Here is a 13,904-nt window from a genome sequence, read left to right as displayed (position 1 = left end):
CATTTCCTAACATAATCCACCTTTGTTTGATTTTGGTTTTTTGGTTAGCTTAAGGGATACAATTGCGGTTGCTTGAAATTCATTTTTTTCCTTCAATTCTACCACTAAGACTGAGTAACAATAAGCATCAAAGCCATTTTACAAGACCATTAACATTTCAAGCAACTTAGTTCCATTTTGCCTCAAACCTTGTCACGCCTTTGTTTTAATCACACTTTACAGGTCTCCTCAGATTGTTCCCATCTTAGAGTTGAGGCAACTGTAACTTTCTGGAAAACCAAACCTTGAAAGGGAAATAATCACAGTTACAAAAACTCTAGGAAGACTCTGGAAAACTGTTACAACCCTCCATAGTACCAAACATAAGGATAGTGTGCTAAACATTGTGCAGTGTTAGATCCCTCAGATTATAAAATAAAAGTCAAACCTTTACTTATACTGACTGCCTAAAAAATGTAGAACATATACAGTAAGAGATGTAACAAAAGATTTCATGAATCAAGATATTTGCAGAAATGAGATAACCTCAAATCTCTCATGTTTTTCCTCCTATGAAGAATACTCTGAATACCATATTTGAAGATGTGAGGCAAAATAATATATCAAATTTCAGCTTTTTATTAAGCAGCTTTAACTCTTCAACTCATATTCTAGACATCTGAAGTGCAAAATCAAGGAACTTCAGAATAGTGCTGATAACTCTTACCATTTCTTGTCCTTTAAGAACCATATTTTAGATGATAATTTTTATTGTTTATTTTCTTCTTCCCCCACCCCCCTCTCCCCCCCCATCCCCCTTAATGTTCTCCTTTATCAGCTGGGATATGGAATGAGAGAAGGAATACAAAGTTCTTGTCCAACAAGGAGGTGCATGCATGTCCCCAATAACTCTAGAACCAGTGGTGACATCCATGTTGCATCCTGGCCTCAGAGCATCCGCCAGGGAGGGAGCTGACAGGGCACAGCCCCTCAGTGCCTTGGAAGGTCTGTGCATGCGACCAGCCATGGTGAAACTGGGACATGAGAAAATTTGCATCTCAGGACCACAGATCACACCAGATACTGCCAATGTGCATTTGTCCAGGATATCTTTTAGGAGGATGGTGAAGCACCTTACTTTTCATGTATGTCTGTGGCCATCTATTTGTGTATGCTGCCTGAAATAAATCAGATGGTGTAGAGTTGTTTGGCACTTTCATTGCCTTTATTGAATGTTGACTAAAACTTTCACCTAGGACAGAAAGTATTGCTGAGCTTCATCAAAAAAGTCAGTTTTTTCTGTGGCCACTGAAAGAGAAAGTATGTACATCTCTCTCTACAAAAAATAAAAAAAAATTCTGGTATGGATGTTCTCACACTGAATTGGTGTTTAATACAAACTAAATGGAAAGATGGCTCAACTGAAATAAGTACCTACCAGTTTGGATACTTAATCAATAATTGATTGAATTTCAAACTTTTCAAGCAGTGGGATCAAACTTCACTTACTCATTGGCATGTCTTATCTTGGAGCAATTTATCACTTTATGTGGCCAATCCTGGGCAAAGATGTGCTTGGAAGTGGAACACCTTACTGTAGCCAAAAATAAAAGCCCCAAGGCAAAGCCAATTCAGCTAAACAAAACATCTGGAATCTTTTAGAGATTTTGTTTGTTTTAATCAATATTTCAATTTAGCAATTCACCTCTGATACCACCTTGATTCTGTATATAAAACTGAATGTAAGGAGCAGGAAAACATATCTTTACAGGGATTCTGCTGAGAAAAAAAATAATTAAAAAAAGGGAAAACAAGTCGGTATATCTTCTGTAAACTAAACTTTCTTTTTTAAAATGTAAGATTCCTTTAGGGCAGTATGATAAAATCATTAGACTAATAATAATTCTTAAGACTAGCAATAGTAACTTTTAATTCTTGTACAATTGCATTAAAACATTCAAAGTTTTACTAAACATTTCATCTGTCATTTCTTCAAAGTGACAAGTCTGCAGGACAAGGATTGACATGAATATTCTCCACTAATTGTCAAAGAGTATCTTATGCTTTTTCAGATGTATAAGAGAGTGATTACTGTCAGTCAGGTGTCAACCTTACTTTGATGTAGTGGGAGGTTCACTGGGATATAACTGTACTTCTTTCCTTGTGACATTTACTTTTACAGCCTATTTGTATTGTATTAGAATATTATTTTCAATTAGATTGTTGCTTTTGGGCTTGTAGAAATACAGAACAAATCCTCTGGGGTATTTTAGATGAACTGGACAGGCTCAGGGGAATCAAAACACTAAGGCTGAAAAAAATAGTAAGCTCTTTATACAGTCAAAGCTCAATTAAGTATTTTTAATCTTCGCTGAATTGATCCTGATCAGAGAGACATCTTTAAGAGGAATGCTCAGGTCCTGTCTCTGTAATATCTGATGGATATAACTATTTATGTCTTAGAGAATGCCAAGGAAACAGATACCTGATTTAAATTTTTAATCTGTAGTTATGAAATATATTCTCTACAAATTGAGGGCTCTCATAACTGACAGATCTTATTATATTCAAACATTTCAGTGAGATTCCCTCTCTTTCCCTAATTCTCTCTCCAGTGGCCATCACCTTCTATGTTCAAGGACATATAAGGTTATAAATGTAAATATATATATATAGTATGGTAGGGAACTAGAAGATGAAAGTTTGCAAACAGAATCATGAGCTCTTGGTGTCAGCATAGATATGAAATGTCTACATAAGTATCCCAAAATATTTACTGAAATATCAAAAATTCAAATATTTTTCCAGTGACATTCCTGAATGTACCCAATACTGTTTATTGGATGTTACTATATACAATTACATATCTACAGAAAGCTATATGGAAAGCAATCACCACCTTTCCTCTTATAGATGTTTACTTTAGAATGAGATAAATCATACTCAAGACTCCCTTTGACATAGTGAGTAAAACTCCACCCTCAACAAAGAGAGGTTAGGGTGACTGCTGCAGTGGCTGCACTGGAGGCATCTATGACTTTAAGTAATAAGAATCCCATCCACACTGAGACAACTTACGATTTAACAGCGGGTCCTGTGGTCTTAACATATTTCTTAGAAAAGAAATCTACATGCCAGAGTAAGTGCATGTTTTTGGTTTTCAATGAAAATCCCTCAGATACCTTTCCATTTCTTCCCAATGCATCAACTATTGCATAATCCACTTCTGGCTTAGAGTTTCAGTAGCTGTGATTACCTCAATTCCCTGTTTCCACCTCTTCAGTTTTTCTCTGGATGTTGCAGAGAGTGCAGAAGTTCTGCCTGTGTTTTCTAAATGGATTTATTCCCTGCAGCAAATAAGCACAGAGCTAATTATCAAAAGAATATAAATCTTCTTGTGTGAACAAAGGAAATGTTGCAACATTAAAAAGGGCAAATCAAAGGAAAAATATAACCATTGAGTGACAAAACAAACAAAAATAAAAGAACTCCAAGAAGTTAATTCTTCCAAGTGGAAGAATGTACCTTCCCCACCCCTCCTACAGCAGAAATTCAGTCTGATAATATGTATATGGGAAGGGATATTTTAAAATGAAGTCCAAGAAGTTTGTATAGCAATGGCATCTTATATGCACCACTGTAAGATCTGTAGTCATTAGATTAGCATACTTAGAAAATATGAACTAGATAGTATGCTATAAGGTGTTTTGGTATCATTTACCACAATGTGCCTTTTGTCTTGCTACATGGTCTTCTGTACTTTTCTTTCTTTTATGACCACACCTTATTTGGATACTTTTTGTAAGACCATTCAGGTTCTTCAGCTACACACAGTAAAATTTTCTTTTCAAGATGAAAATATTAACACTTTAAGATTGGTCTTTTCAAGACAGCTGGTGTCTTTAGAATGGTCTTACTGTATCTCTATTCTCAAGAGATTTCAAATCTTACCTGAAGACACATTTCATTTCTCTGTACAACAAATCTTGTTACAACTTGGAAGCATGATATTGCAATTTTTATAGACATTAAATTCTAGAGGTACTGACTTAAACTGACTATACTATTGACTATGGCAAAGTCTAAGGTTAAAAATGTGCAGCTAGTGAGTCAGGGGAGGATTTTCATTAGCTGTTAATTCCTTTCCATAGCCCACATCCTCTTAAAACAGCTAGGCTGGAAAAAAACCCTCATTCTTTTAGTAACACTTGAAGAACACAGCTGGTATATAAAGTGTTAAAAGGATGGAAATCCACCTAAATAATTTTTTGACTACTAATAAACTTTCTGATAACATACTCCCTCTGAACTACCATCGAACACAATTCTCAACTGAATCACACTGTTGAAATACTCAGAATAATGTTGTATACAGCAGAGTCCTTCATATCTAATGAGTACTTCCATGTCAAAAATAACAAGAGTCGTCTTCTGTTCACTGATCAATGAAATTAATTAGATGGTTCATGTACCAAAATTTAAATAGTACCTCTTCTGGATCACATTGGAAACTCTTATTTAAAGAACCTTTTCTCTCATATAGATCAAACTATATTAAACTAGAAAAGAAGTAAGATACTAAGTTGTGCTATTCAGAGGAAGGAGTGGAAGGCAAGAGTGAGCAGCTGAGGGGAAGACCAAATAACATCTAAATATAGGCTGCAGGTTTCCATTGGATATACGGCAGAGCAGCTTTATCATATAGTCACTTAATAGAACTAGTAATACTTTTAGCCACCTAAATGAGACAGTATAAATGTACAGAAAACAAGTCTAAGCAAATTATTTAAAATTTGAAAGATGCTTCATGTTTGTGCCTTGATTAATTCATTCAGCCAGGTGTCATGGCTTTAGCTGGGATAGAGTTAATTTTCTTCACTGCAGCTGGCACAGTGCTGTGCTTTGGACTTAGTATGAAAATAATGTTGAGATAACACACAGATGTGTTAGTTGTTGCTGGGTAGTGCTTACAGTAGTCAAGGACTTTTCTAACTTCCCATGCTCTGCCAGGTGCACAAGAAGCTGGGAGGGGAGGGGGCACAGTCAAGAGAATGGATTTGAACTAGCCAAAGGGATATTCCATATCATGTAATGTCATGCCCAGTATGTTACCTGGGAGGGGCTGGCCGGGGGGGGGAGGCAGCAATCGCGGCTCGGGGACAGGCAGCATCGGTCAGCAGGTGGTGAGCAACTGTATCGTTTGTGTTTCTGGTGTTTTCCCTTTTCCTTTTTATTATATCATAATTATTGTTATTACTATAATAACCATCATTATCATCATTATTTTAATTATTAAACTGTTCTTTACTCAACCCACAACTTTTTATTTTGTTTTTGCTCTTCCAATTCTCTCCCCCATCCCAGAGGGGTGGGGGGAGTGAGCGAGTGGCTGAGTGGAGTTTAGATGCTGACTGAGGCTGAACCACGACAAGGTTGTGGAGCTTTTTGGTGTCCTCACTCTCTTTAGAAAACAAGACCCCAAATCTTCTAAGAAAATCCTCATACTTTGAGCATACCCAGTTATTCCTGGTCCATGTTAGAACCCAACATTACAGCTAAAGTTTATATATTTCTCCTTACTCGTCAATTCCATAAGATTCACACTTATAACAAAGCTAATTTTTTTTCATTTGCATTAGCCTTTGAAAAATTTCCATGTCATCTAAAACTCCTAGAGCTAAAGAAAAATTAGTGTCACAGATAGATTAAGAGCCTTAACTAATCTGATAAGTGGGAGATAAGAAATGCAATTTTTGGTGTTCATTTCTTTCTTTTAGTCCTCCTGCTGAAGGAAAAATCAAATATACTCTGCAAACCACACAGTTACACCCACATTTTCCAGGGACATTTCCAAATGGCCTATCTGATTCCTGATTTTAGTAATACTACTGTATCATCTCTCATTATTTCATTAATTCATATGAGTATGCTCTCTTCAGTCTTAAGAGTAGTACTAAAATTCCTTATATGAGCTCCTTGATTCTTTTAATTTTGTAGATATGGTCTGGCAAAACTTGCAGGAACAACTTGCAAAAGAATGAGGCAAGGTAGGATGTGCTGAGGGTAGCTAGACAACTTGAGATGTGTGAGGGAACATAAAGGCCTGTTGAAAGTATTTGAGTCTAAAAACCTAGATAAGAAACTCCTATGAATGGACTATGGAGTTTCTATGAGTCTGCAGGCATTTCATCTCTGAGCTGCAATGACCCTCTCATAGGCAAGCAAAACAAAGTTACTAGGTCATGGAAATGCTTGTCGCCATGGTAAGTAAGGTAGTGGGAAGACACTGAAGTGTCTCAAAGGTCCCTTTACATTGACACTATTAGTCTCTGCTGCAAATGATAACTGCTCTCTACCACCATGTTCGATGTCAATGCATGCAATGATAAGACAATTCTACTTAAAGCAGCATTTCATCTTTCACTTAATTCATCATTGCATAATGCAATGTGGTCAACCTACAAACAAATACACCTACAGGTTATTACAGTCATAAGTATAGGTACGAAAAAAAACCTAGTCTGATTTTTGCATGAAATGAAGTGGAATCAGATAGTTCCATCTTTGTGAAATAAATTACAGGAAATACAGAAACACAGCTGGTTTTTGGTTTTGTTTTGCTGGGGTTTTTTTTGTTTTGGTTTGGTTCTTGTTTGCCTGAAGCTACTGTGGATTCAAAATTGAAGGCTAGAAATGGAAAAAAATTCTGGAGGCATAAAAATTAGACTTTTCATGCTAAGACTCTTTATTGATTCATCAAAGTAATTTTAAACACACTAAAGCTTGATACTGCAAGCCTGGCAAAGATCAAAGACTACCAGAAACTAGAACATCTCCAAGACACTAAAAATGAACTGTGAATTAAAAATAAAAGTTGCATTAAAATAAGATAAAACTGGAAACAAATTAACGTTCTACAGTGAGCACTTCTGCTATATCGGTGCTGAAGTTTTGCTAGTATAACATCTGTTCAGTTCAGTCTGTGAGTTTTTGATGAAAGATATTTTTTTTCAGTGGAAGACCAAGGGGCCTTGGGGTGTAAAAAGAAATGAGAAAGGAAAAAGGAAAAAAGAAAGATCTTCCACCTTTTCTGAAGTGCAATGAAACTTTTAGAAATGTTCAGTGTGGATTTTTGATTGAGGAAATTAGATGCTGTCTTGGAATTCAAGGTCTGATCAATGCTATATGCTTTCTAAAAGCTATCAGCAGGCACCAGGTTGCATGTTGCATTATTTATTTTTCTTTTGAAAAAATACGTTAATTAAATTTCTGAATTTACCTATTTAGAAGAAAAGATATGAAAACCTAATAAAAATGCTGAAAGCTCAAGGCTACACCTCTATCATTTAGAAAAAGTCCTTTTGTCTTCATAAAAATACGTCTCTGTTTCACAGCTGCTATATAAAAAAGACCTGATTTTCATGTCTGTTTCTTCAGTAAAAATCATTAAACAGCAGCTGTATGGTCCTCAGAAGAGTTCTGCCCTGAGACACATTTAAATCACAACTTTCACTCATGAATATCTACTCTGAAAAGTGTTAGAAAAGAGCAGAAGAAGTCTGCCCTGCAAAGATCCCAGAGATGTTTCAAAGCCTCATATGATAAAAAGCAGCAGTGTAATCACCATCTGTCTGTGAGATTATGAGCCGACAAATCAATAAAAGAAATGACTCCCAGAGATCTCTGATTTGGAGAATGGGTTCAGCGATACAACACTGCAGAACCGTGCAGTGTGGCGGAGACTGAAAGTGCACTTTTCGTCTTTGTCACGTCGTACAATATAGTGCCAGGCTCGGATAGAAAATAGGGTAGTGGTATTAGCCCTGAAAGGCAGGGCTTGTGATTCCAGTTGTAACATTACAAGTCACTGTGGTGTTGCTTTGATGACTTGGTATGCATCGTGCTGTCTAAATCTTTCAGCCTGCTCAGTTTTCTAACCAGGTACTGCCCTGCCTGACAGAGACATGCCCTTAGTCATGCTAATCCTTTACTACTCATCATCCTCATCTCCCTAGGGAGAAAAGGGCAAGTTATCAAGTAATTTAAACAAAAAAAATGCTGAATAATTCACATATAAACAATTTCTGTTATACGTGTTTCTACAAACACAATTATTTTAAATTACAAATCCTTCAATGAACCTCTTGTCTTCACAAGCAAGACTCCAAAATACAAGGGTGATTCTTTAACCACTCCTCAAACTATTTTTTTCCTTCAAAGCATAGCCAAATGTGTCATTCCAGCTCACCAACTCTTTGGAACGGATGCTTACATCTGGTTGCAGTATAAGAATAAAATGAATTATACGCTTCCGATAATTTACAGTTAAGAAGAGTGAAAAGACTTCCTAATGTATTCATCTGAGAAAGTAAAATGCACTGAATGGTGTCTGCCCTTATCTACGATTGTGCACATTTGTTTGTCCCTTCTACACAAACTGCTTTTCAAAAATTATGCTTCCACTGAAAACTGGTTTATTTCTTTTTAATCATTGTCTCAGTCTCAATTTACTTGGAGATATGCTTGTGTCATGGGGTCAAAATCAGACCTACAACAACCCTGTTTGAAACAATGCCTAAAAAGGTGGAAAGTGCTGTTTCAGATTCTGCCTTCAATTCAGGAAGTACAAGTATAAAATTATCTTGCTCTGGGAAGTAAAGCTACCATAAGTTAATCTTCCTTTCTTTTGTGACAGTAATACTGAATTTCACAGTATCCCCTCCAATTCCCTTTAAAGCTCCTGGGACTAAGTTAGTACTCCCTTACTCTTACTCATTAGTCAGATCAGACATTTCATTGACTCAAATAGAACTTTTAATAACAGTTCATAAGTCAACAATGGGAGTAAAGAGTTTAAAACTGTGTCCCTTTTGAAAGCTATAGATACTCACTAAATAAAGGCCATTACCCCTGTGCTATGTGGAACTAAATCCTCCTGAATATGTATTTTGCTGGATTTAATAAAGAGAAACTATTGGAAATAAACAAAAAACTTGGTTTCAAAGGAAAAAAAGTTAAATGTTAAGTTATTGAACATATAGCTAGGTATGTTCATATATCTATTTCACCCACATACAAGTGCTAGAAAACTTTACACTTCTGCATTAGATTTAGTTTCTTCCTCTAGCTGCATGGAGGTCAGATAGTCTGCTTTGAGGCTACCTGAACCCAATAAAATCTATAACTTCTCCATTAATGTGAGGAGTTTATTGTTTTTCATGCAGCTAGTGAGAGGAATCAATGCAGAAATACACAGTCCATTTTAAGCTGTGAAGTAGAATAAGTTGTTTCCTCAGACTTTATTCTTGAGTGACTTCCCATAGAAGTAGGGTCAATGATATTGAGTTGTGACAATTTCATTTTAAAGTACTCAGTGCTAGAAATACAAATGTCCAGAAGATATCAGCTGACATCTGCAGCATCTCTGCTGCAGGTTTTCCTGTCAGCAGCTTGGGACATTAAGCTGCTCCACTAAAAATAACAAGGGAATTACAAAAACCATCATGAGTCATCTAATCCTGAGCTGTGGCACCTTCTAAGCTATACATTTCTACAGTACTAGCCCTCTCCTCTCCTCTTTACCTTAGGCTAGCTAAAAATGATAGCAATATTAAGGGAACAACCGTGACAGCTTCCAGCTTTTGCTGAGAAGCTACGGTCACCAGGTGACAGGGTCTGTGCAGCATCAGCCCTGAGCAGCTGGAGGGTGCTGGCTGCTGTTTCCAGCTGCCTGTTGCCCTGGCCAGGTAAGTCTGTTGCTGAGAAGGTGTCAATGAGGCCATGTTTCACTTGCCATGATCTGGTCAGGACTTCTTGTCCTCCTAAATACCATTATGTCTAAATATCATTAAGTCTTTGCTCATTTGTAACCGGATAGAATTAATTAAATGTCTGGGTAAGGTTCACTGGAACTTCCTAATGAGATCCTGTGTATATTGGCCTCGTCACAGTCCATGGAAGTAGTTACTAATGGCAGATTTCACCTTCCTTACACATATGCGTATTTCTTTTTAGAGGCTTGTTTCAAATCCTTGAAACAGGTCCCCCGGCTGTATTAAATCCTAAATTATCTTTTTTTAATGACAGTGTCTATAGGCAGGGCAATTAACATTGATCCCACAAAAATTATCTTCAACAAATGCTTTTACCCTTTGATTATTGTTTCTTTCCCACCACGACACCCAAGACTTGCTTCTTTTTTATGACAGAAACAACTTAAGCAGCAGTAGGACAGTTATGTTCTGATCAGTAGAACAATAAAATATTTCACTCCTTTCACCTAGGAATTCTTGTTTGCATCTTTAGAAGCGTGATTGAAAATTACAGTCTCTTGTGACTTATAAAATAAACCAGTATTGAGTACCGGTGAGGAACACCACCATCACTGCTAAAACAGGCATAGTGACTATGCTGCACTTCAGCTTCAGAATATCTCCTACAATGTATTGTCTTACAGCTAGCACAGAGATTAGAAGTACCTCGAATCTCACTGCAGTAGCAAAATTATGACTAGTTACATCCAGATCTCTTCTGGTAATACTCTCTTTGCCTGGTGAGCTTTTGCGCTGCTCTTAAACATTTTGTAATTTCAATTTAGATGGATGGTGGTGTGGATATTGAAGCCTCCATAAATAGCTGTAATGTCAACATCTTTCATTTGCACAAATGTTGAGGAGGTTGATTTGAAGAATATTGTATTTTTGCAACTAGTTCAATGGCTCATCGTTGGATTATTATTCCATATACAGAGAGGTTTATATGTAGTACAATTCAGGGAAAAAAAAAAACCCAGTAACTACAGAGAAATTCCCCTAGAAAAGGAATTTGTTTTCTCTAACTTCAAACTGTAACATGAAAGTTCATGCTTAGCTACAGTATCCCTTTTATGTTTCTGCAGTTTTATTGATTATATCATAATCTGAGACACTACTTTGGTAGTGTGATAGATTATATTCTTAAGCTTCCTGAATGTGGACAAGCAATGCTAATATTAAGGGAAGACACCAATACATACCATGAACTATGATTTAAAAAAAATGGCTTTTTACTCTTGATTACCATTTTTCTTCCACTGTGGTATTCAGAAGGAGAAATGCCTTCCTCATTCTGTCTCCATACAGTATTTCCCCATCATATTGTTCATCATTGTGCCATTGGTATGTATGATTTTCACTCTCAGTTCAACTTTTAAGGGACATCATGACTTTAGCCAGAGACAGTTTGCTAAGCTGTCAAAGTTGAGATGGTAAATGCCTTCCCAGGTCATCTCTTCCTTGCATTTTCAACTAATCACAATCTACTGATCTGCTTTCACTGACATTAACTAAACTTTAAATCAAGAGATACTTAAACTGGATGGAAATGTATCGGTATTGTAGTTTGTACTATCAGGAGAAGCTTCAGCATGACTTCCCATGACTGTATTTAATTAGATTTTATTCATACAGACACTGCTGAATAGAAACTCTAATTCAATATTGACTACAAATCCATATAAGCAATGTAACAGATAAAGTAGGCTGATCTGCAAAACAATCTGGGATACTATAAATAATGAGAATAATTTTTCATATCTTCGTGTATAATTCTTGCCTTCATTAAAAAAAATTGAATAAGAATAATAAGTGGTTACTCAAATGTCATATTTACACTGCCTTTAAGCTCACTGGAGACAAGAATTTAAAATAACATAAAAATAATGTCTGAAAATTTTATTAGAATAGTAAAATTACATTAAATAAGAAGAGGGGAATGTATCACTGTAATAAGAATAAAAGAAAGAAAGATAAAACATACCCAATGCTCCAAAAACCTACAGAAAGGAAATCTTACGGACTGTGATCTAGAAAATTCCACAAAATTCATCTATTTGAACATTATATTTCAAATAAATATTAAAGAGTATAACAGAAAAGAATCTCTACAAGCTCTTATCAATAGGGGTAACTATGTCGTAAAACTCTGCTCAGATTAATTTTGTAAAAAATAAAAAAATGTACATCCTTTTGTCCATCCTGGGGGTAAGAAAAATAATTAAGAATTTTAACTACTGGACTTGAAGCCTTTAGAGACAATATCCCAACAGAGAATAAATGTTTCTTTTAACTCATTTTAGGTGGTGTGGTTTGTTTGATTTTCTTTTATTTCAGTTTTTTTTGTCTCCTGTTTATCTGAAGTATTTGCACGTGTATTATTAATTTCACTGCAAGTAATAAAATGAATTATAATTATTTTTCTGTTTTTAAGGCAACTGTCCATGCTGCAACATACTTAATGTGATAATTACTGTACATAATTAACAGTGATAATTTAAGTGCAGGCTACTCACACATACCTATTGCAGCTGCTATTTATTTTCCACCAAAGTTAGTTTGCAATTAAAATTAAGCGATCCTAAGACGCTCATAGTTACAATATTTGGGTGCTACAAGATACACCTTTGATTAATGTGAAGGGAATATTATTTGAACTTTGAGTTAAAATAAATGTTTATTTTTGTACCTTATTCATTGTAAGTAACGGGACCTATTTTTTATTTCATTTTTGAATACATTACTAAAAAAAAGTTATTTTCAAACAACAAGTGTATTGTTTTTTAACCAACTTGCCTCCTTTATGAATTTGAGCTTTTCTAGGAAAAATAGCTATATAAACACATCTCATTAACTGTACAGCTACTTGATGAGTGGTCTGTTGTCATTTGTAGGTGTTTGGACTAATCCATGAAAAAATCTCCTAATGGCTGTCAAAGGGCTCATTGTGTTTATGTTTCAGACAGACTTAGCCTAGGTTGTGTCTTTATATGCTAAAGACTATTGAAGTGTTTTATCTTCCAGGCTTTTTAATTATTTGTATAACATCCAGAATATTTGAAAAATTATTTTTAGCAATTTCTTTTCAAGGACAAAATATGTTTTATCATTAAAAATTAAGGCAGTCAATGTGTTTATTGGAAATAAAACAGAAATCTTAATGCAGTTCACCAAAATAATTTCTATCCCAAGATTTTATTAGAGATATTGAAGGAAGATAAATTAACAGACATGTGGCAAATAAATTGCACCGTGCTTTATACTTAAATAGCCAGAACTCCCTGCACAGATACAGGTAAGCACAAATACACAAACTTTTATTTGCAAAGGTTTCTAATACATCTAGAAGTAGTATATTTGGTTATTGGGTTGAAACACCATTAAAATGCCCAATAGCATTAAAATGCATAGAATGCACAGAGAGGTGAAATATATAGTTTTGCTACACGGATCATTAAGTTCTATATTTTACTTAGAATCATATGATTTAAAACTTGCTTTTACAAACATTTCATCCTTTTTCTTTGAAATGAATGAATGAAAACAAATGAAACAGTCAATTTTCAAGGAACGTATCAAGTTTCACTTGTAATTGAATAACTAGCTTTTTTCACTTTTTAAATAATTTTTTTATCATCCCACATTTAGTGAAAAAAACCACATTTCTAAAGAAAATTGATTATGTATTCTGTACCTGTCTACATAAAAAGATAAATAATTTAATACAGTCTTATTTTTGCATTTTATTCTCACTTTGTGCAAGTTACTGATTAAATTTTTTTGGTGACTGTCATCCCATCAGAATGATAGGTTTGTATATTGACAGCTACCAATAAGGATAGCAGCAAAATATGAAAATACTTCTCATGTGGAGAATACCAAAGGTAAAGGTACCATATGTGAAGAGGGAAAATGGAAAGAGGTTTTAAAAGCTTTTCAGAGAAACGTCTTTTGGAACAGAAATGGTAAAACCAGTTTTAGGAGACTAGAATCATAAAAATGAGTGCTGAACTAGGAGGCACGTGGGAGCTCTTCTAGTCTACAAGCTGACCAACGAACATCAGAGTGCCGAAGCACTCTTCTGGAGCACGTACACCCTTATAGATATTAGAT

The 13,904-nt window shown here is 35.3% G+C and overlaps 1 protein-coding gene across 1 annotated transcript in view; it reads right to left on the bottom strand.

The window, feature by feature from the left end:
* The window catches only part of MALRD1 (MAM and LDL receptor class A domain containing 1), a 314,254-nt gene that overhangs the window by 119,812 nt on the left and 180,538 nt on the right, over positions 1-13,904 (bottom strand). The window lies entirely within an intron of this gene.

The sequence above is a fragment of the Phalacrocorax carbo genome, chromosome 2, assembly GCF_963921805.1.
Source record: "Phalacrocorax carbo chromosome 2, bPhaCar2.1, whole genome shotgun sequence".
In the NCBI taxonomy this organism is placed as follows: domain Eukaryota; kingdom Metazoa; phylum Chordata; class Aves; order Suliformes; family Phalacrocoracidae; genus Phalacrocorax; species Phalacrocorax carbo.
The sequence above is the reverse complement of the archived record's forward strand: the minus strand, read 5'-3'. Positions and strand labels throughout refer to the sequence as shown.